At 32.9% G+C, this 24,536-nt stretch overlaps 1 long non-coding RNA gene across 1 annotated transcript in view; it reads right to left on the reverse strand.

The window, feature by feature from the left end:
* LOC120354462 overlaps positions 1-22,831 on the reverse strand; it is a 96,637-nt gene extending 73,806 nt beyond the window's left edge. Inside the window, exon 1 of the long non-coding RNA XR_005573044.1 lies at positions 22,286-22,831. This is a non-coding gene — a long non-coding RNA (uncharacterized LOC120354462). The remainder of the gene's footprint in view (positions 1-22,285) is intronic.
* Positions 22,832-24,536: the final 1,705 nt, after the last annotated feature.

Genomic DNA, 24,536 nt, shown 5'->3' on the forward strand with positions numbered 1-24,536 from the left:
CTAATAAAAATTATTTATTAATCTATTTTACAGACCTATGTTTTCGAAATTGTCGGCCGAGCGGCTACTGAAGAACGGAAAGATGATCATGATTCAAGATCATATTGTTATAATATGATTTAGCATCTAAAGTTACCAGCTGTAATAAACATGTCACCCTGTGATAAATTGTGTACTGGTATTGAAACGGTAGTTTGGAGTTGAAGTGTAGTTGATTGGTACCAGCTGTAGATAATGGTTCCTTAGAATAATTATACAAATCATTATCACTTCCCTATCATTGAGAAACTGGAAAATGTTGAAAAAAATGAACTCTCATGAAAGAGAGTTGTTCATATTGCATTCATTGATTACTGAAGAATGAAAGAATAATTTTTTTTTAAATTTAGCTTAGCTTATATTCATCCTAAAATGGAAGATGGAAAGAATATGGAATTCTGTGTAATTCATCGTACATTGAATATTTCCTGGACCATCTATTGGCAATCAACAACTATGAAAACATTGAATTCATCTTTGAAACACTGATTTAACCTATCTATTTTTTTAATTCAACACTTTACTAATAGATATTACTACCAATTAATTGAGAAGAATATTTTTTCGGAATAATGAATGCTGCATGACTAAGCACATAGGAAGTCCGTATTGAGATGTGGATGAAAATATTGATTGTCAGATAAATTTCATGATTCACCAAATAAAGTCAAGTGTGACATGAGATACATTGACATTTTGGCGGTACAAAGTTCGCCGGGTAAGCTATTTATAAATAAAGCTTTATTATTAATAGTCAACGCTGAAAAAAGACAGGCTCAATCGTAACAGTAAGTTATTAATTTTAAGTAGTTCAATCACTTCCATTATGGACACTGGATACATTATGGACAATCAATACGTATGAAATTTATTAGCCACAGAATAAAAAACATTTGATTGCAGTGACCACGACTACTACAATATGAATAACCATTTGGATCAAATATAAGGAGTTACTCACATCTCTCATCAACTCGTAATTTTTATTCACAAAATATTAACAAAAAATAGATATAAGTTATATTGAATGAACTCACGGCTAGTACTCAAATTCGTCTTTTTCTGGCCGTACTACAAATAAATGTAGGTATATGTTTGTAATGTTGTTGTCTATTAAGAAAGTTTTCAATGTGATTTTTGATAGCAATAACATTTGAATTTGAAAAAAGAATTATCAACAAACTCCTAACCAAAGAAAATCTATGTGCTCTTCTCTAATAGGGATGTATGAGACTCCATATACAGCTGATAGAAGGTGGAAACCGAACTGGCCAAGCATACAACAATGGAATACACACGTGGCAAGCTCGCGCTCTCAACGCAAAATTAATTTGATCAGCTGATTGATAAAATTATTTTAAGCTTTCCAATGATTACAACATATGTTAGAATATCATGTGTCAATTATCTCATTTCCATATGACGTTCACCTTACCATGTTCATAACCTTACTTAATAGGATCCTTTTTCATCCTTGAAACCCTTAGAGGCGAAATATCTCAAAATCCGTTCTTAGTGCGCGTCTAGCATGTTTGAAGAATATTCGTGCAAAGTTTTAAGTCTGTAGGCCTATTAGTTTGAGCTTTAGTGTGATTTTACATCAAAATTTTCGAAAAATGCCCTCTCCTGAACTCCCCTGCGCTCCTGATCAGAATTTTTCTTAGCTGTGAAATGAACGGTTAAAAAGTACAAAATTTTGGCGGCCCCAGCTCCCTCAGGGGGGTAAATTTCTGAAAATCCTTTCTTAGTGGATGTTTTGAGGCTACCATAAACAATTGTGCAAAATTTTAAGTTTTTAGGCTCAGTAGTTTGGGCTGTGGTGTAATGTCAGTCTGTCGGGGCTTAGCCTTTTATAGATATAGAGATGATGTATGTCGAATTATTACTAAAGTATTCAGTATTACAAAATAGCTCACTTACTACTTTCGAATACAAACTGCTACTACTGAGCTATATTTTATATTGATCGTCTATGACGTTGCTTAGTGTAAATTAGGCATGAGCATCTGAGCATGCATCTTTGTTCTAATACTGTACAATGATTATGACAATTGGCTACAAAATAGTAAATCAGAAGGAACGACTAAGGAACTAAATAATCGTGTAAGATAGGAAGCAGTGATCAAAAAACAATAACTGTATTTAACTGTAGATTACTCACTATAACATATTGCGATAAATGAAATAAACAATCAAAAAGAAATAGTCTACTGATATATAGCAGTTATTTCTTGAGCATATCAATCTTCACCAACAAATTAAGGAAACCTTTATCGGAATTCTAATGCGAATATTTTGCAAACTGTATTGCCATAATCTTTCACTAACTTATATAGGATTTTATGATTATTTAATACGATAAAATCCAAAATAGTAAATGAAGACACTAGTCTTCACCTTTCCCCGTTTCGTTGATCAACTGAAAAAAGTTGAACGAAGAATTCTCTGCATGATATAGAGGTACTAGGGTCATAATTAGAAATTCATTTTGAGAGATTGGGTGCCTTTGAATAACAAGTAACAAGGGAAGGAAGAAAGGAAAAGAGAGAGAGAGAGAGAGAGAGTGTGTGTGTGTGTGTGTGTGTGTGTGACTAGACTGTTTGACCTAATGTAACATTTACCCTAACTTGGACTCTATTTAAATTATGTTACGTCTTCAAAGTGTTATGATAGTCTTTTCTTTTAGAATTTATTGTCTTTTTAAATTACAGTATATAATTTCCTAGGTTATATTTTGTAAGTTATTTAGTGGAAAAATTTTATTAATATAAAATATTATCAAACAATTATCAACAAATTCCACACACTGGGCATAAAGTGTGAAAATAGATTTCCTTGATTTACAATTGTAATTTTGATTGATTATAACAATTGATAGAAATCGAATAAAACAATTGATGGAAATTAGAATAGAATTATACTGAATATTGGGATGTGAGCTGTGTTGAAGAGAAACGCAGTACAAGAATATGTTTGAATATATTTATTTTTTATTTCTTTAGGGTATGTTAATATTATAGGACTATCTACCTATTATTGTTTACTTCTAGCACATATACAATACAACAATAGTGTTTTTCAACAATCGTGTTTTTCATGCGTGCTTCTGGGGAAAAATAAGTATCAATTCTTGTGATTTATTCATTGAGAAGGAGAAGTTCAAGAAAGAAACAATATACCATACAAAAATGGAAGGGCCTAATGTCTGAAAGCTCTCCACAAACGTGAGTAGAAGCTAATAGCTTTTATTTTTAATTATCTGATTGCTATGTCATTATTCAGTTGTTCAAAAAATGGATCTATGGTTCAGATCAGATGCAAAGTGACACAATTTATACAATAATTATTATATATTATAGCTTTCTATGTGATTCGCCATAATAGAAACAATTATTACCTGTTGAACAGTTACTTGTATCCGAATGGAGAGAAATTGAGAAGCAGGGATAAATTCTTTGTTTTCAAAATTTGATGAAAATGGCCTGACTTAGATGAGATAAAAAATAAAATATTATAGGTAAGTCTTGCTAGTAAAGTATTTAAAGGAAATTCTGAATAACATAGAATTGAGAAAGTAAAAGAAAGTTCAGTAAACAAGTCAATTCCTGAGAATTATTTCAAAAGATTTACGTTGAGATTTAGTTGAGTTCAACTCATCTACTCAATGCAGGGATTATCAATATTAATAATAACTTGTTTCAAGATTGCATTTCTTCAAAATCATCCTATTTAAATGTTTTATCTATTTCCTTTATTATATTGTTCTATTTTTTTTACAGATTAGTCTCTGGTTTAAATCAGTTCAAAAGGAATAAAAAAGAAATGAAATACATGGTGTTGAGGCGAGAGCACGCCACAAGGTCAGAGTCGTTGCGAAAGAGGGTTTAAAATGGAGAGGGTGTTTCACAGAGGGGGAGAGACCAACTGCTCTATAGTAGGGGAGAACGGTTGTAAGAAAAATTCCAAACGGAACTCTACTCTTGTTAACCTTATTTATCCCTTGGTCGAGCCTAGCCGTGCTACCAGGCTGAACTAAGTAACTGAATTACTCACTGTGTATGGATTTCGGTAGATTGAAACATATTATCAGCTGATATCACCTTCCACTGTACATTGCAAATAAATATTAAAATTGAGCTCTCTTCATTCCTTTGCAAAAATTAAAATATACATTTCTACATGATATCGATCACATTTTTCAGTATTTTACTCTCGCACAGATGATTAGATTCGATAACATTGCAATTCAAAAGTTGTTAAGATCAATTAACAACTTGCATTAGATAAGATGATTGATAAGATGATAAAGCTCATCTTATCTATTGCATTAGATAAGATGATGAGATTAGATGAGATTCGTCCTTTCGAACGAATATGTAGTAGTACTATAGGCCTATAAACCATAAAAACCTAAACTAAAAAAAAATCAAAAAATTGGGCCTAAACTCACATAAAAACTGTCAAATAACAAATTTCCCAATTCTAGGGGGGCGTGGGGGGACCCTATACAGTGCTGGTTATGGATTACATTTACAGGTTTTTTTATGCTCAAAATCGAATTTAGGCCTAACAGTTTTGATCAGATATGAGTATTATTTGACAATGAAGATTATGAAACATGTGGAACAATGAAGAATGGATTATTCATTCAAATTTGAAAAATCATTGATTTTGAAAAAAATCCTAATGGTAAAATTACTGTGAGCTTCCAATATATTCAATATATCTTAATATATTCCTATTTTGATCATCATATTGCTGTAGTGGAGGTGATGCAGTGATAGATAATCCACCTATAAACATATTTGATACAAGCACAGAATAAGTCGTTGTGACAATGTCAATTAGTTTTCACTTTTCATCAGTAATTTACATGAAATATCATCACTTACTTTACATAAAAAATTATGTTTTACTCTTTACGATTTAATCTATTATTATTTTCCCTGCAAAACAACATAGTTAACACTGTTTTTTGTAATCATATCTTGTCAGTGCATGTGCTATTTGTTGATATATTATTGCTACAGCAATGAGCTATTTGTTCATAGATTATTTGCTGCAGTATGTCTTCCCCACAACTCACCTTGCTAATTTGTGATCTTTGACAGTTGGCTGGCTGGCCTGATCTTCATAGCTTCAAACCTTATAACTTGTCAACCTTTGTTTGTACTTGCTGATATACTATCAGCCAAAGCTCAAATCTTCTCAATAGGTACAATTAATATAACAGGTACAGTCTCACAGATATAATTATTCATGTACTGTAATGTAATTCTATGATTCTTTAACTTATAATATTATGTCATCAGTTTTCTAGCAATTTCGCAATAGAAGCATACATCTTTTTAAATCAATCTTCTTTCATCTCTCAGACAAAAGTCTCTCTTCTCTTGATATGTATATTTTTAGCAATTGCGCCTACAAATATCAGCGTACGTAGTTTTTAAAGCCTTCTTCAAGTCTGGAAATCATCTATTCTCTCTTCTCCATATATATTCAATTAGATATGATCTGATATGGCATATTATTTTTATAGAAATTGTGCAATATCAGTCTACATCGTTTTAAAGCATCCTCCAAGTCTGAGCTTATCTCTTTTCTCTAATTCTCCGCAGAGACAAACTCTGACATCATCGAAGAGGTTGAGAAGGAGACCCCTGCTTATTTCGAATAAACCTGACTGCTGGCGCTACAATTGTCAAGCCGGCGTACTTAACGCAAGCGCAAGCGTTTGTGATTCGATTTCAAGTCGAAAATCGAACTTGCTCACCGACAAAGAGCGCGGGCTACGGTTCGATTGTTTTTGAAACGTTGGAAACAGATAAGATTGCAGCTCGACAGGGCATTTGGCATTGGCTCGGTCGATGCGATGCAAGATGCGTCGTCCGTGTCTCACACAAACACACACACCTAGGTAGCCGCCACATTTATTTACGCGATAGATCTGGCAACAGCGCTTGGGTTGAACAACTGTTCCCCGCTCCAGTTAGAAGAGAAGCCACCACTCGGAATGGCGTATGGAGAACTGTAAAAAGGTCTTGTTTCCACGGCTGCGCATAAAACATCGTTCCAAAACCGAACAAGGCTTCTATTCCAGACCCAGCAACCAGCTCACAAATGTGAGTGCCCCCTATCCCCTATCAGTCGGCTCCTAAAACGGATTAAATCGCTCAGTCGCTGCAAGCTGCACTCCTCCCACCTCCCATCACAATAAATAAGCAGCTACCATAAAAATAACACACCAACAAACCACTCCAGTAAACAGTTTTCTGTAAAGAAAGACTTGAGTGACACGATACACAGGACACAGGAGAGAATCAGCCACGTCAAACAGGCAGCTGCATATTGCATAAGCATGCAATACTATTCACTATACTGTTAATGGTTCCACTAATTACAGTTATGTAATTCAATATCAGATTCAATTTGGGAGTAGGCTACAATCGATTGTTTTTCTGAGATTGTAATCTGAGGTGGCTCAAGTCCAGGCAACAGATGAAAACTATTCAACATTTTACTGTAACACTATATGAGAGACTACACTATGAGCTATGAGGAACAGTATTACTGTAATAAACTATGAAATACGAAATGAGGTAGGATATTGGAGTAATGACACAACATTGAAGTAATGCATTGTGAGGTACAATATATTGAAATATAAAATACAAATGATGAACTTCATATTTATAATACGTTCTTGTAACACATAATCAACCTCGTAGAGAAGAATCACTTATTTGAATGACTTGATTCAGAACCAGAGGGTTACAGTTATAGAGGGTTACCAGAGGGTTATAGTTATAGACCTTCATTACTCAAATATGTAAAGGATTAGAGATTGCAGTAATGACACATTGATACCTTTCTGTGTTTCTGACATTGTATACTTTGATTTTATAACTCTAATCAATTGATTCTATTTCTATTCAACATCCATATTCTCTTGAATACGTATGCTTCTAAAACATGAATAATAATTAGTAATAATAATAATAAGTAATGCATTGTGAGGTACAATATATTGAAATATAAAATACAAATGATGAACTTCATATTTATAATACGTTCTTGTAACACATAATCAACCTTGTAGAGAAGAATCACTTATTTGAATGACTTGATTCAGAACCAGAGGGTTACAGTTATAGAGGGTTACCAGAGGGTTATAGTTATAGACCTTCATTACTCAAAGATGTAAAGGATTAGAGATTGCAGTAATGACACATTGATACCTTTCTGTGTTTCTGACATTGTATACTTTGATTTTATAACTCTAATCAATTGATTCTATTTCTATTCAACATCCATATTCTCTTGAATACGTATGCTTCTAAAACATGAATAATAATTTCTATACAGAAAAAAAACATAATTATAGACCAGTGGGTGGGTGGGTGTTTGGTCTCAGGTCTCTGGAATAACATTGGAATGGATCTTCTTGAAGACTGTATTTGCAAGAGGCTTGAACACATTCTGCTGAAACACTGATGCATTTTGTAAACATTCACAATGACATAAGATTAGCATACTACTCGAAGACAGATGGAACTTGAACTACTGTGAAATGTGCATCAGTATTAATAAACATTATTTTAAAAAAATCCAACTCAATAATGATGAAAAATATCTAATCAACATATTTAGTATTTAATTTGATTGTACGGTACTGTTTTTAAAAGTAACCTTGATTGCAATAGGTACCTGTGGTTTAATCGACAGGCATTTTTGTATTATTCAAACTTGAACTATTCGTAGTTAATTTTACTTTTTGCTAATTCATTATCCACATTTGAATTTCGCTATCTAGTTATTTCGCTGATTCAAGTCTGTAATTGAAGAGAATGAAATCCTTCCTCTTCTCCTTGGTTCTTGTCATTCTTACTGTCCTTATTATTATTATTACTGTTATTCTTCTTTTCAATATTTATGATAAGAGAAAGAGAAAGATGATGAGAAATAGAACGTTGAGGGGGGGAGAGGAAAAGAGAAAAGGATAGGGAAATAAAGAGAAAGAGGAAGACTAAGAGAAGGAAAAGAAGAAGAAGAGAAAGAAGATTTTCTTCTCTGTTCTTATTTGTTTTCTTCATCTTCTTCTTACTGTTCTTCATATTCTCATTGATATTCCTCCAACTGTTCATCTTCGTCTCACTATTCTTCTTTTTTCTTCTTCACACTGCTTTTATTCTTCTTCATCTTCTTCTCCTTTTCAATCTTCTCACCTTCAAGAAAGAAGATAAGATTCTTCTTCTTCGCTGTTGTGCTTCATCTTCTTCTCACTCATCTTCTTTTTATTATTCTCTTTTTCTTCTTCTTTTTACTGTTTTTCTTTCTCTTACTGATGATTATGAAATGATGTTGGTGGTAGTGATGATGATGATTCTGTTGATCAAGTTTATGACTTAAGAAAGAGAAAGAGAACGAGAAAAACAAGGAGAAAGAGAACGTAAAAAACTAGTGTAAAAAGAAAAAGGAAGAGAAAGAGAAAAAGAGAGAAAAGAAAGATAAGAAAGAGGAAGAGGGAGTGGAAAGAAGATTTTTCTTTTTCTCTGTTCTTATTATTGCATTTTCCTTCTTACTCTTCTTCTTCTTTTCTTCTCCTCCTCCTCATTTTTGTTCTTCTTACTGTTCTTATCCTTATTTTCGTTTTTCTTTCAGTCCCTTTTATTCATCTTCTTTTTCTTTATCTTCTATTTTTCCTTCTCTTATTACTGATTATTATGATCATGAATGATGAAAAAGAAAGAGGAAGAGAAAATGAAAGAAAACGAGTACGAGAAAAAGGATGAAAAGAAAATTCAACTACTTCTCTGTTCTTCTTCTTACTGATGATTATGATTGAAGAAAGAAAAAGATAAAAAGAAAAAGGAAGTCAATGATAAAAATGAAAAGGAAGAGGATAAGAAAAGGAAAGAGAGAGATAAAAAGAGAAAGTTCAACAATGTTCAAATAAATTGAGAACTGTTCAACAATACGATAAGAATCAAAGTGGTAAAACTTTGATCGGAAAAGAATGATGGTTTTGTTGAGGCGTTCAGATTGTGCTACCATTTATGAGTGACCGAGGGAATTAGAATGTTTAACACACACACAAAACAGATTCTACTATTACAATCAAAAGCTTTCGATTTTTACCCGATTTCGAGAAAAAAATTAGTGAAGTTATACCACTTTGATTCCCCCCCTTGATGAATAATCTATAGAATAAAAGCAAAATTTACATTACTGATTTTCAATCAATTCAAATAGGATTCAAACTGGAATCAATAACAGTAATCAATGCGGGACTCAAGAGCCCCAGAGTACAGTATTGCATTATGCATTAATTTCCACATTCAAAGAGCGATATTACATGATCCAATTCCAATTCAACAATTCGATCCAATTCAAAATGCCTTAACTCTCCAATAAGCGTCTTACAAGTTATTCTTTAATTCCTGAAAGAATCATCAAAATACAATCCAAATATCAACTTGAAAACAGAAAGTTCCAGTTGAAGAGTTTAATGCACTTGGAATTATAAATTGTCTTTCACTTCTGTGATTCCCCCGTCCCCTACTCTATTTCCATGGAGGCCTCTGCTCTGTCTATCTACCTTGCTGTTTGCATCCAGAATGGAATGCAGTCCGTGTTCTGAGTAGCAGCCAACAGCCAAGATTCCACGTACTTTTTCATGTATTAAACTTGCCTAATGGTCGTCACACAGCACAGAACAAACACCCGCAGTTAACGGTCCGTACGTTTTACAGAATGTCGAAATGTAGTCTACATTTCTAGACTGAGTTTCACACGATTCAAAACTAATATGTATTCTATTTCATATTTCAATAGACAGTTGTTTTAAAATTTTATCATGTAATGTTTTGCTATCATGAAACTTGCAGCTGAACTGAAAAATATGTTGCAGAAATATTGTACCAAAATATACAATTTCAAGAGAATATAGTATTTAAAAGTGGATACATCCCCTAAATACACACATTTGATTGCCACATGAGTCCATGAAGAACGCCTCTCAAGAATATCATCATACGTCAAAGAAATTATTATTTGGGTACTAATAATTGGTATTTTAAGCAGTGCGCGAGTGGTACAATAAATATTTATTAGGATTATAGAACCGTGTTAGTTATGATAGTACGAGTAGTACCGTATTGAACAGTCAAATCAGTCGTAGGGCCAGTCCTCTCTAATAATTTTGATTACAGTAATACTTAGACTTCTTAGTAAACTATTTTAGAAAAAATGTATTAATTTTCAACTATCAATTACAATTAGAAAAATTCTTTTATGACCAAACTTGACACCCAAAATCAGTCACTTATAAGAGACCGTTTATTTCAGGCAGTTTTCATTTATTCAAAATATTTATTCTCCAATAAACTTGAAAATTAATCATGTAAACTCATTCATCTCTCAAATCATTCACTTAATGATTAAATAACTTTGGAATTCATTAAAATGGCCGAAGTGGAATGATAAGCAGTAATTTGTGCAAGAGGCTATAAAAGAATGAATTTTATTTCAGTTGAATTTTGTCAATGTATTATGTATCACATATATCTTAAAACAGTTTATCTGCAGTCTGTTTGAACTCAGCTCAAACTACAAAAACATTGTCAAAATCACAACGTTGTTGAATCAGGCTATAGAGCAACGAATGAGTCACTTATTGAGTTAATAGATAAGATAAATGTTTCAACATTTACATAAGGCAAGAGTGAGCTACTTCAACAAGAATATTATTGTCATGGGAATTATGATAGTACTTGAAAATACGCTTTCACAGAATTTACAAATTTAGAAACGTTAATAGCATTCTCTAGCTTGTGCCTACTAGGAAATCTATTTCATACTAGGAACTAGGATATCTTTAAATAAAATCGGAATCGCAGTCATGTGATTCATTCTTGTATTCACCATCAGATCTGAAGATTTTACCAAACCAAAAACATTAAAATTTAGCATTTACGTTCAGTTGGACCAAATTGATTTTTTTCGAAAATAATAAATGAATTATATAGGCTATTCCTGCGTTTTTTTTATGTTTATTCAGATTATTCGAGAAGACTCTGGTGAACTTTTAAATTTGATCAGCTGAGGGAGGATGTACTGTATTTGAAGGGCAAATGCCCCCAAATTACGAGTAGAATCAGCAAATCCATCAAGAAAACCATAGTTGAGAAACAAAGAATAGTTCAGAACTCAGAGATATTCAACGGAAAATTAATTCATGACTGACTAACTTTCAATATCATCAATATAGATTTGAAAATTAAAGCAAACAATAATTCAAATAGTTTAGACGGAAATTATGAGACCACAATCAACTGGTTTATTGAAAAAAGTAGTTTCAAAATTCGAATGTCTATATAGATTAGTAATTTTCATCAGCCATGAATATATAAGCTTAAGCATATAAAAAATCAGGAAAAATATTCTTCTGTTATCTCTAAACAGTTTTTCGACTGTGAACTTCTAAATCGAAATACAATTGAAGCATACGACACACTAGGAATATAGCCTCGATAAACATCACCTTTTAAATTACCATGCAAAGTAATTAACAACTTCTACTAGCAGTAGCACTAGGCCTACTTTGATCAGTGTTCAGAATGCAAATGCAATGGATATAGTTCATCAATAGAATGATCGTTCATTCAGACCAAACTCAAGTCTAAAAAACCAACCACCATTTGAAATTATACTAAATTTAACGAATTTAATTTTATTCATTCATGACACATATTTTCCTGTGGTGAAATTTGACTACTTGGAGGCTATTTGAATGAGAAGAGAACAAGACACCCGATATTGACAATAAAATACAGTACCAACCCTAACTCCCTCCCTCCATTCACGCTTGAACTTGTGGGGGGAGAATGAAAGGGGCTCTTCCCTAGAGAGTTACTGAAAACTCAATTCTAAAATCAATTTCAGCTTGTTGATGCTATATAAAAAATTCAATTACATTCTATAGGCACACAATTTTAATTCTATAGATAATACACACTATAAAAAACTAATTTTCAATTAATGGAGATACAAAAGTTCTTAAAAGTTATATTACAAATCAGATTTATTTATTTTAGTCAATAGTCAACAAAGACAGCAAATATCACAAGCTCCCATAAGTTCCAGGAAACTCGAAATTGAAGTTTTCATCAATCAAAACTTTAAAAAATTCAACTTCACAAAGAACCAGTAAAAATGTATGGAGATAAATTGAGGAAGATGGTTGAGAATTGAGCTCTCAATCAACCGTTGGAAGGGTGGCTACTTATGGTGAATGCCAGTTGCACTAACAGATAGTTAAGCGCTGCAAATTGACTTCCTGATGGTCCGGATCTCACCCAAGCCTGTAGGTACTCTCATTTATGAAATTATTATCGTTCCACTACCCACGCGAAATCCTAGATTCATATGGAGAACAAAATACAGACAGTACACGGTACAAATTTATTCACATTGGAAAAAAGTATATTTTCACAATTCTCTGAGTTTTCACAAATTTTACTTGCTACGTATAGCAAGAAAGTAAGACAGCAAGAAAAACTTTCTTTAATCATTGTGTTTGTTTAACACCGTTTTTTCTATCATGGTGCTAGTCAAAATTATTAATTTCTAAGCAGAATAAAGCTAACTTCATTCTATTCATTACATTTGGCTAATGCACTCTAAATAAAGTACCTACTCAATCAATCAATCTACTAGCTGAGCATTGTCTTTTTCAATCTTGGAGACTGCAGTAGTAGCTAGTAGGTGTTGACAGTTTCAATTGTGACGACTGTTGAGCCCACAGAGTAATTAAGAAGCACGAATGTAGGAAAGAGGAGCGCAGATTGAAGGAAAGACATTATAAGGTATGAATGGGACAATTGGAATTGGTGTAGATTGTGTGTTAGGAATGGAGTTGATTTTGAAACAAGAATATAAATAAAGTTATTTCATATTAGAATTTAGATTTGAATTTGACTTGAATTGGAATTGGAAAGGGAAGTTGCTCCGAACAACCAAATGATGATCACCAGTTCTCTTTGGTCCTGACTTAAATTGATGCCAGTATGTAGTTCTAAGGATAGCTTCATTATTATCGATTTATGATAATATTAATGGATAGCGTCATTGATTATCATTATAGCTTCAATTGAGTTCAACTTTTGAAAAACAGAATACTATGGTAATATTACTCACATGCTTACATCAGATCAATATTTCATCAGAAATTATTATTTTTTATCTCACAAGAAGTGAATAGTTGAATAAATTACCACTCTAAATTTTCAAAATATACGTATACAATCTTGTTCTTTTGTATTTAAATGCTTTATTTTGCCTGGGCTTTGTATGCATTATTGAGAAAAACAATAGAATAGAATGATCTACAAATCTACTAAGACATCAATACAATTATTGTGACACAAAAAATTAATTATTTTCGGGGAAAAAATTTCAAAACTATAGTACAGTATATCAGATATTGGCTTGAATTTGGTCTACTACTTTATTAGAATGTGAGTTGATCTTACAACAGATGACTCGATCATCATTTATCATAAAAACAAAATATCAATGAAAAGGATAATTATATACAGTATTAGCACTAATTTTTCAAACAATATTATTATGGTGACAATGAAAACGTACATAAATTGCAGGAAATATCGTAGGCTATAAATGTTCTCAATAAGATCAATGCAAAAAGTAGTAAGCTATCAATTCGAACTACTCTAATCATTGACAGCAATACTTTTAATGCAGCACTGAAGCTGATAAAGAATTCAATAAATGCCAAAATCATTTCTGTAGCAATGTATTTCAGTCACTTTCTACCGTTTGAATAATAATAATCCATTTGAAAGCATAGTACTAATCGTTTCCATTTTTTCAACTCTGCCATTATTCATGTCACTTCGATTTATCAAAATCTATGTATTTGAAGTTAAATCCCAGCCGATAAAGATGAATTAATGCTGAGTGGTGTGTCGACATCCTAAATTATAAACTTGAGCAACTAAATAAAAATTCCTCTATTGTGTTATGAAAGTGTATAGAATGCAATATAATATATAACAGTATTAATATTCTATAATAATGCATTTTATAATTACATTCTATCATTAAGAGCAATGTTATGATTCGGAAAAAGGGCTGAAACAGGCACTTCGTTCTAGCGTGTTTCGGACGCTATTTTCCAACCGATAATTATGAAAATGGTACCAAATTGTTCAGAAAGATTTGGACATCTGGCGCCGTACCGCCAAATTCCAATTTTCCAAAAAAGTAAGTTATTGGATAATATGAATGAATGATAGTTCATGCTTCAACGAAAATTTCTGCAATAAAAAAATACTTTTAGTATACTGCAAGATTTCCAAGATAAGCCAATTCTCTGTTCACTTTTTTTTTATTTACATTTACTTTCTTTGAAGTGGTAATAGGGTACAAGTATTCAATTGGAAGAAAGGTGAAATGCAAAAACTAATGTACAGTATGACACTGTACATTGTCATTGTCCAGGAGTGGTAACGTTGTGGGGGGGGGGAGATTGCGCAGACTGCGTCCTTGTCATAGTAGTGAGGGGGGGTTTCCAATAGGGTCAATATTGTAACGACTGACGATCTTCTTGTTTGGAATGTTTTCTGAATCGTGCAGAATCACAAATACTTTGCTTCTGAATAAAATTATGCTTATATGAATCATAACTTTTTTGGGTTTAGGCGCCTGCTGGCGCCTGCGCGGTAGATTCTATTAAATTCATAATTGACCAGAAATGAATTCGATTGTTTATAAAATAGAAAAATAGACAGTTATCAACTGTCCATTGTTCAGTTGTTTACAGGCCGTTGTACATGGTGATCTGCACTTGTTTTGGTGAATCAGGAATTATGTACTTCTCGTAATATTTGCTACCGTATATTAGCCCAGTTCTGAATCGTGCTAATACAGTCACAAGTACTTTGCTTCTGAATAAAACTATGCTTATGAATCATTATAGCGTTATAATATTTAGCGTTGTTGTATGATTTGAATTGTTGTGCCCTGTTAATTATTTATTTATTTATTAGATTACCACAAACAATATAATGATCGGGAAAGAAAAAACAGGTTATTGCCCAAAACTTTTTCAATTTCCTAATTCAGTTTCAAATTGTGCAAATATTATACATAGGTTATGTCCATTTCAATTTTCTACACCAAATCACAATCTGAGAGTATAGATTAGAATAAAACAAACAATTTTAAATTTTGATAGATTGATAGTAAAACTTTTGTAAAAACATGAAAAAAAACTTTAAATTCACAAAATAAAGAATAAAACCACTTAAATTTTGAGCTCGAAAATATAACGTTCACCTTAGCTATATAACAGCTGTTTCATGTTATCATGGATAATAAAAACCAATTTGATTCATTATATTATTGGAATCATTTTTTGTTTGTGATTTTCCCTGATAATATACATAAATACATTGAAATATTTGATCCTGTACTCCAAACAATATTATTACTGGAAAAATTAATTCCTATCTAGAATCAAAATAAATATATTTAAATCTCAAGAATGAAGAATCATGATTTTTATTTGTCTATGCATAAACCATTTTATTAACAGCCTTCAGCACTTACTGTAGGTATCTATATAATACTAGTCGTCAGGCTCGCTTTGCTCGCCATATCCGTTTAGCCAGGCATTTAGTCTGTACCCCCGACTGGATCGTCCTAACATATGATAAAAATGCACAAATGAAAAATGCAGGCGAGCGAAACGAGCCTGCTGATCTCATTCTTGGAAAATCCAGTCGGGGGTCCAGGGGAGCGAAGCAAGCCTGACGGCTAGTAGTAATATAATATTCCCAGGAATAGCTCTGATTGAAGTAGCAGTACCCAATCAATTTTTCCTCGATAAATCAGGACCTCCTAAATAGGTATTTATCCTATATAGGTATATATAGGTATATATCCTAAATAGGTATTTAGGAGGTACTGGATAAATTGGTATTTAGGAGGTCCTTGATAAATGCATTTCAATCTTCAACTTGGTGCCAACCTAACAAAGTCAACTCAACTCAATGCCAATCTGAAAAAAAATTTAATTTAATTACCAGAACAACTGTTTCGAAGAGGAACAGAACAACTGTGATCTCTCTAGATTATAGTTCTATATTAACATATGGTATGGACATTTCAATTATAATTCTAAGATATTGGAATAAGAAGAATATACATGCTAAAAGACGAACTTTAAACCCTTAAAAACCACCCTTAGAGTTAAATATCGCCAAAAGATTTCTTAGTGCGCCTCTAAAGGGCCAACTGAACATACCTACCAAATTTGAACGTTTTTGGTCTGGTAGATTTTTAGTTCTGCGAGTGAGTGAGTAAGTCAGTCAGTGAGTGCCATTCCGCTTTTATTATATAGATAGTGCACTCATATATTAATGAACTTGTATGTCGATTTAGAAGAATTAGTCAAATGAAGTGTTCTTTGATGACACTGTTGAAGCAATAGAATACCATCTATAATAGCCAGGCTACTCAAAAGCAGATCAGTCATGTTAGAGCAGCCGCAGAATGAGTAGACAATGCAGTGTATAATAATAATAATAATGGACTTTTCTAGGAATAGAAGACTGATGTGAGAGTGAGTGCGCGTGTCAATTGTGATAGTGGTGCTACTGAAGTAATGAACTTCTTTCTCTAGAAAGAGAAGACTGATGTGTGAGAGAGCGCATCGATTGAGAGAGAGTAGAGCTATGAAGACCGATGTTTTTGAGCCAGCATGCTTTTTGACTCCGTTCCCCATCTCATCAGTTAAATTTACCTAGTACTACACTTTTTGAACAGCCTTCCTAGACATGTCCCTTAAGTAAAGAAATATTATTTCTTTGAAATATTATTTCTTTGAAATATTATGACAGAAAGATTATTTCTGTCATCTCTGATTCTATACTCTCTGATTGTGTTGGATTAAAAACTCCAAAATATTATTTTGGAACATTGCAATCGCCCTGTTCTTGAGATTCCAGAGATTGGTGAATATATAATTATTATAAAAGTATGATGGCCTTAGAAATGTTTTTTCTTTTTTCCATCATTTTTTTTTAATAAAGAAGCAAGAGAGCTCCAAAAATGTTTCTTGAAAATTGAATAGAGAAATAATAAAGGTAGCAAGACAGATAGATAGATAGAAATAAAACCCAGCCAGCCATGTCACCGTTGAACTCAACCTTGTAATCACTAGTCAGTAACAAGCTGAAGGGAGTCTTGCATTCTTAAGTACTCAAAAGATTAGTTTATTTCAACATTCAGTTAGAACATTGTGCTGGCTGTTGAGACGTTTGAAGAAACTACATTACATAAGTTCCCTCCATATTGCCCTAAAATGTGACCCTACAAACAATATTTGCAAGTCACGAGGGAAGAACCCTAGTCATTGTTCTCTGTCAGGAAGGGAGGATGATTATAAAACAGCACAAGGAGTTCCATTCTCATCTATAAAGATAAATTTCTTGTTTTCAAGTGTTTGCCCTGAAAATTGGACTCAAATTCAAACGTGAATGGAGCATAGCCCAACCTAAGCAGTTTTGGGCTGTGCCTGTTGGTCCTTCCCCAATCATTTTAATGATTTGTGTTTTGAGTATCATTGAATAAATAAAATAAATAAACAGAAGAGTAAGCTCAGATTTCTAGAAGGCTAGAATTCTAGTCATCTTGGGGATTTATTAGATAATAAAAAAATCCAAGACATGGTTGTAATAAAAAACTTGAATTTTAATTGGGAGAATCCCATGAAAATATACAATAGAGGTGTAATATTTTGAGGAAAACATTACATTTGCTTATATTACCCATATTGAGGACAAACAAAAATAACATATTATATTAAATATATTGTTTGTTTATGGTATCTCTGGGACTACTCAGTATTTTTTAAATGAATCAACTAGTACCCTTTTATACGTTGTATCAACGTTATAAAGTCATTTTCAAGTGTCAATGCAAACAACTATACATATTGAATGGTTAGTAGAACAGGAAATATGAAATGACTCATTGATACATAAATTCGTAATAATCACATTAGCTTTGTGATAACTTAATAGCATAAGGACTTGAATAGATATCTACAGACACCTACATACTTACATGAAGTAAATCAAAGTCGAAAAATGTATAATAATAATACAAGCCTACTAATAATTTACAATAATTATTGTGATTCTACTTAATGATCTGACCGAGTAAATGAAAGACTAATCGTTTATCGTTAATTAATCAAGCTATGAGATGCATGAATTTGGTCAGTTACATAATCGTAGGTCATTACTTGAGTTTTTTACTTGTCTGATTAGAGCGATAATGTGTGTATGATGGATTTTCAAGCATCAAATTCACCTCAGGATCAAGGAATACAAATAGCCTACCCAAGTTATCCTTGTTTAATACAATGAAATGTAAAAAATTCAAGAAAAATACAGAGATCTTGAATGAAAAAGAATTTGCGATTAAGTAATAGAATTTTCCAATCATTTACATTTTATTACTAAAGTGTGAAATCTGCTTAACAGTAAGTACATGCTGTAACTATAAGATAAATAATTATATGAGTAAAAATATTATGCATAGTGTAGGCCTATACGTTATAATGGGAGTAGTTTATTTGATTATCAATGATGTTGCTGCTATCCTTATCTCTATTATTGGACAAAGCGAATAGCGCTATCCTTTTCTAGCTCCAGAACTTTGCCAGATCGTTTTTAAACGATTTCAATGTAGAAATAATGGAAATTTAGCATTTAATCGTTGAAAATAGTTTTTTATGAATAAAATGTAATAGATAATTTTAAACAAGAATGAACAGTTAATATTACATCAGATATAACGGTATCAGCTATACATTATGGAAGGCAGTGGCAAGGCGAAGAATCAGAAACGCTGCTCTATCTTTCTTCTCTGCCATTATAACGTGGCCCTCAATATAGCTCTTAGTACGCTAATACAATTGATAGCATACTTCTAAAAAATTTGAATATTTAAAAGTTATCCTGTTTTAGTTATTATTCACAATGTTTCCAACTAGACCCAACAAAAGAGAAGTTTTAAAAGCCTATCCATAACCGGGGGCACATTAGCAGCCTATGTGGGCCGCGGAATCCAGCATTGAGACCCTACATAGATCAATAGAGGTCAAGGCGACTTCAACCATGTATCACATTGTTGTCAATTTCAAAGCATTATCTGAATAAATGTGGCAAAAAGTTTTTTTATTGATTTGTATTTTTTTTTATTTTTCTCATGGCTACAATCGATTCTAAAATAGTCCATTCTTATGTAAAATTTGAAAAAAAAAATCAAATGAAATTGGGTTCAATATCATAACATAATAGTTTATGAGATATTGCAAAAAATGTTCAAAAAAGGAAAATTTTTGATTTAAAAGAGGTTGACTTATTCACTTGAAAACTATTGGATTTTGTAGTATAATTCTGAAGGAAAAATGTTGAGTCACCTGATAGACTAAACTGAACATTTTTCGAAATATTTGGAAAAATAGAAAAAAGGCACAATCCATACTCTTCAATTTTTATTCTTGATAATATTTCGCTATTTTCAGTGACTAAATTGGACAAATATTATGCAGAACTTAACAAGGAATCTAATAAAACAAGTTTGAGGTTAGAAACTTTATAAATTTCAATTATTGTTCAATATTATTATAATTTATTATACCCGAATAAATTTAATAATAATGTATTTTGTTTGGTAATTATATTATTGTCTTACAAATATCTGCATAATTTATATCGGCTAGCCCACAAGTTCTTAACTTATGCTAGTCGAGCCTCGAATTGATAAAAAAGCTTGATGTTTTGCTTTCTCTATTTACTAATTTGATTGACATTTGTGTTTTATTACAGAAATATTATTTTCAAAGTCAAATTGTATTTAGAGGACAATTCATATAATTGTAATGTATTTTATGGCAAATAAATTGATTTTGATTTTGATTTGAAATTATTAAGGTTTTTGAAAGTTTGAAAATGAATTTCAGAGTTAGAAGAGTTCAACATGTTTGCAAAGTGCAGACCACTATAATTGTAGACCACATTTTATTCTGCCTCCAATGCAATTCAAGAGCTTTAAAAGATTACTCAAGCCTAATCTAAGCAAACCAAGCCAATCCTAACCAAAGTGAGCCCAACCTAAGTCAAACTGACCTAACCAAGATTATTATGAACGGCATGCAAAACCTCGACTAACCTGATTATACCTAACCTAACGAAACCTAACCTATAGTCTGTCCAGACTGTCATGAGCCCTGAAAGATTAAGCCGACCCTCGCTCCCCCAATCAGGTAGACAGACCGTCCCTTTAAAAGGAGACTGCGCTTGTGTGTGTGAGTGGTAGGAGGTTCGGCCTAATCCATCAGAGCTCATGCCTGTTTGGACAGAATATAGTCATACTCAACCTATCCTAATTAAGCCCATAATGACCAGACCTAACCAAGTCCAACCCAACCAAACCCAAAACATCCAAACCTAATCATTATACAATAAATCCTAGCTCAACCTAAAAATAGAAAAACCTAACCTAAACCAAATATATTGAAACTGACCTAACCTAACCAAGCCCCATACTGACCAGATTCAATCAAATCCAACCTAACCATGAACAATCCAAAAAAACCTATTCACACCCATACTGACGAACCCAACCTATCAGATCCTAATATAACTCTAACCTAATCCTAACTTACTTAACCAAATCCAACCACTCCCCACCAGTCCTAATTCGACCTAGCTAATTTCAACGTAACCTAACCAAGACGACCCAACAAAACTATCTACTATCCAACCTAACACGGTTTTTAAAACCCAACCAAACCTCATTTAACCTAATCAAGCCAAACCTGACTTAACCATGCATGAAATAGGAATAATTTAGTAGCCTAGTCACTGGAAATAGCAAAAAAAATTAAGAATGAAAATTAAAAAGCATGGAATGTAATTTTTTTCAATTTTTCCAAATATCTCGAAATTAAGTTTAGACTATCAAGTGACTGAACATTTTTCCTTCAGAATGTATTATTCTACAAAATCCAATAAATTTAAATACCTAATCACCAAGTAGGCTAAGCAAGTTAGCCTCTCAAAAATAAACGAATTAGACATTTTTTGTAATATTGCCTGTCTCAAAAACTATCGAAGTTAAGGTATTGAGACCGGTTTCATTCGATTTCTCATCAAATTTACATAAGATTGGACTATTTTGGAACCTATTGTAGCCATAATAAAGATTATAAAAAATGTTAAACTTTCCGCCATGTTTGTTCAGCTAATGCTTTGAAATTGACAACAATATGATACATGGTTGAACTCGCCTTGACCTCTATCTATCTATGTTGGGTCTCGATGCTGGATTCCGCAGCCCCTATAGGCCTACTAAAGTACAGCCTATAAAACTTCCTACATAAACAAATTGTAGACAGCATTCAGTGATGCCAGAACCATAATTGAATTGAACATTAATTCTGATGAATTCAATATTGAAGGCTATTCCAGAAATGAATTAATTAATGACATAGTCTAATAGATGTTTAGTCTTCGATATTCACAATGAATCATTAGTTAATTACTCAATGTTAAAGCAATATTTCGTCTTCATTAGTTAGTTATTGGTAAAAAAAGTGTGAAGTTTTAAGCAATAATCTTTATTTTACTTAGAAAATTAATAAATGTTATGAGAGTTGAAATAAGAAGTGTGTCAGGTTCAGCGTATGTAATGGATCAATTTTATAAACAAGATGGAATAAAAAACTGCCAAGAATGTGCAGTGAGATACAACCAACAACCCCTCTGTTAAAAACAAACATGTCAACAAAAAGACAGAAAAGATTTTGAATTTGAAAATTATTTCGTGCAAGCCACCAAACATGTCCACGAATACAATAAATTTCAATGAATGGTAGTCACACATAATCTAACCCTCCAATAACATGACATACTTTGATCAGCTGTTATTACTCTAATATACATTTATGTCAGGTTAACCTTAAAAATGCATTTGGACCCTGATCAATAATAGGAGATAACATTGAAAATAAGGCTGATAAGTTATTATTGGTTGTAAACTTAGTACTGTGAGTACTCGGATGAGGTATTATTCTGTGATGATGCGAGAATATAGGTACCTAGCTAACTTGAGAACAGGGCTAGAATTTGTAGTGGAGACAACTCACCTTGCTGGACAAAGGGGTCAAATCCGCAATAGATTCTAGATGCTCAGTAGATGTCTGATAAGTTTAATTGCACAATATTTTCACTTCACTTGTAGCACACAGGTAGAAAATAGAAGAATCACTCACGCAAGACACAATTATCAGTTAGCTTACCGCACACAAAGACCATACTTTCAAGTCATGGAAAGAACAATATTTCCGTGTATACACATATACAAGTTCAAGGCCAAGCATACCACGTGTTTCTGATTGTATGCTACTTTATAAATATACCGAAACGCGACGTTTCTAGAGATTTTTTGGCAGTAAACTGCAAACCGATCCGACGAACATTTAGTCCTGTTTGGCGTCCGCTTGCGGGAGGAAAGGAACACAAGATGTCGGGCGCTTGGCTATACTAGCTTGGGTGTCAGCGAGGAAGCGAAGCGACCAGGCTTGCTAGATTATGGAAGCAAGCCGAGTCAATAATCATATCCCCCCTCCGCGGACCCTTCACTGCGCACAATCCCTCTGCTTGCTCTCTTCTCTGGCTCTCATTCCGGTCGCATTTCTCACTAGAAATACTCGCCGCTGTCCGGAGAGGGAAATGTCACACTCATGCACGCACATGTGCACAACCCATCAAGCACTACGGCCCCTCATAAAATGATAAACGCTACCTCCAGCGCTCATGGCGCAGGGATAGGGGTACAATTCAACGCTTCTATTTTCAAATTGAAAGACTTGAAAACTGGCGTTCGACGCCAGATATTACTTCCGGTACACGAAATATGTACACCAATAACATTACAATATTGAGGTAGCACCATTGTCGCAAGAGAACAAGACGCATTCAACCCGCGATATCTACCTTTAATGCTTCGATAGCACTAAACAAAAACAACTGCCCGGTCTCGTGTTCTGCTTGTCTTAGATTAGAAAAAAATAGATTGGAATGTAGCTGATGAAAGCCAAGTTGTTGGAACAAGTTTACTATCATCTTTGCAATACTGCAATCAAAGCCGGTAGTTATTTTTCTGCGGATGGTGACGCTCACTTGGGCTCTAGGCTTGTGCGTTGTTAAGACAGATGATGGAGGATGAAAGTCGATTTAATTTGAAAAGTCTATTCATAAAAGAGATTCTATTACCGACATAAACAGCGAAAACATAAGATTATGAAGTGATAATAGCTATTTCCCTGTGCATCAAGTGTCATCAGGTGCACCAATGACATGGCCATCATTGCTAAACTATATAGAATTTGGCCGTCCAGAGTAAATGAGTAAGGTCCTATTGTACCAAAAATTTATTAATTACTTAATTTTATTTTATTTATTTTATTTTCTCCTTATTTGGACATAACTTTGAATATCCATTTATTAAAATTTCTAGTTAATAATTTTGATTTGTTGGATTGGTACAACTGGACGAAGCCTTGTCGGTTGGCCAGCCAGGGATTTCCTCTTCTTCTTGTTCTAAAAGGCCTAGCTGTGGCATCTCAAAATGTAGCATGTAATTTGAATTATGAAATATCTAAATTTTACTACAAAATTTTTCTTTTAAATTATGCTAAAGTAGCATAAATGTAAATCTACAATGCCTGATTGAATTTTATATTTGAATAACCCCAGTTGGGTTTTTTTTATTTTACCATTATTTTGAATGACCGGACAAATATAATACCAGGATAAATACAGGATGAAGGAGACTAAACATTTTCCATAAACTCAAGCAAATTCAACCAAATTTTGGAATTCAAGTACAGTATGAAAGTTAAATTTCCATTTACAATTCGAAGTGGGGTAAGCAGAACACTTGTTTAACAATTCGGCTTCTAATTCAACCAAGTCCATCGAATTTTATGAGTTTCAAACTTCGATAATCGTCGCTTATCTACGATTCCACATTACACTGAAGCTTCAGTTGTAGGCCTACCGGGTTCCTAACATAGATTTAATAATCAAAACTTGTAAACTTGTTATTTTGTAACTTCAGAAATGAAATTGATTTTAATGTTGAAAATATAAGATTCAATCGGACTTGGCTTAAATTTTATTTCAACCAGGATTGCCAAAATATTCACTGGCCCTCATGACCAGCATTGCTTCCTACTTGTTAGGCAGTCTTATTTGAGATTACTCAAATAGGGTTGGTTACAATTGGTAGCAGAGCGTGGTTTAATTTATATGGAAATCTTGGTTGAAATTGAAGTATAATTTATTTAGTATGGTTACTGAGAGAGTACTGAGCAATTATTTTCATGATTTGTA

This window comes from Nilaparvata lugens, chromosome X, assembly GCF_014356525.2.
Source record: "Nilaparvata lugens isolate BPH chromosome X, ASM1435652v1, whole genome shotgun sequence".
Classification (NCBI taxonomy): domain Eukaryota; kingdom Metazoa; phylum Arthropoda; class Insecta; order Hemiptera; family Delphacidae; genus Nilaparvata; species Nilaparvata lugens.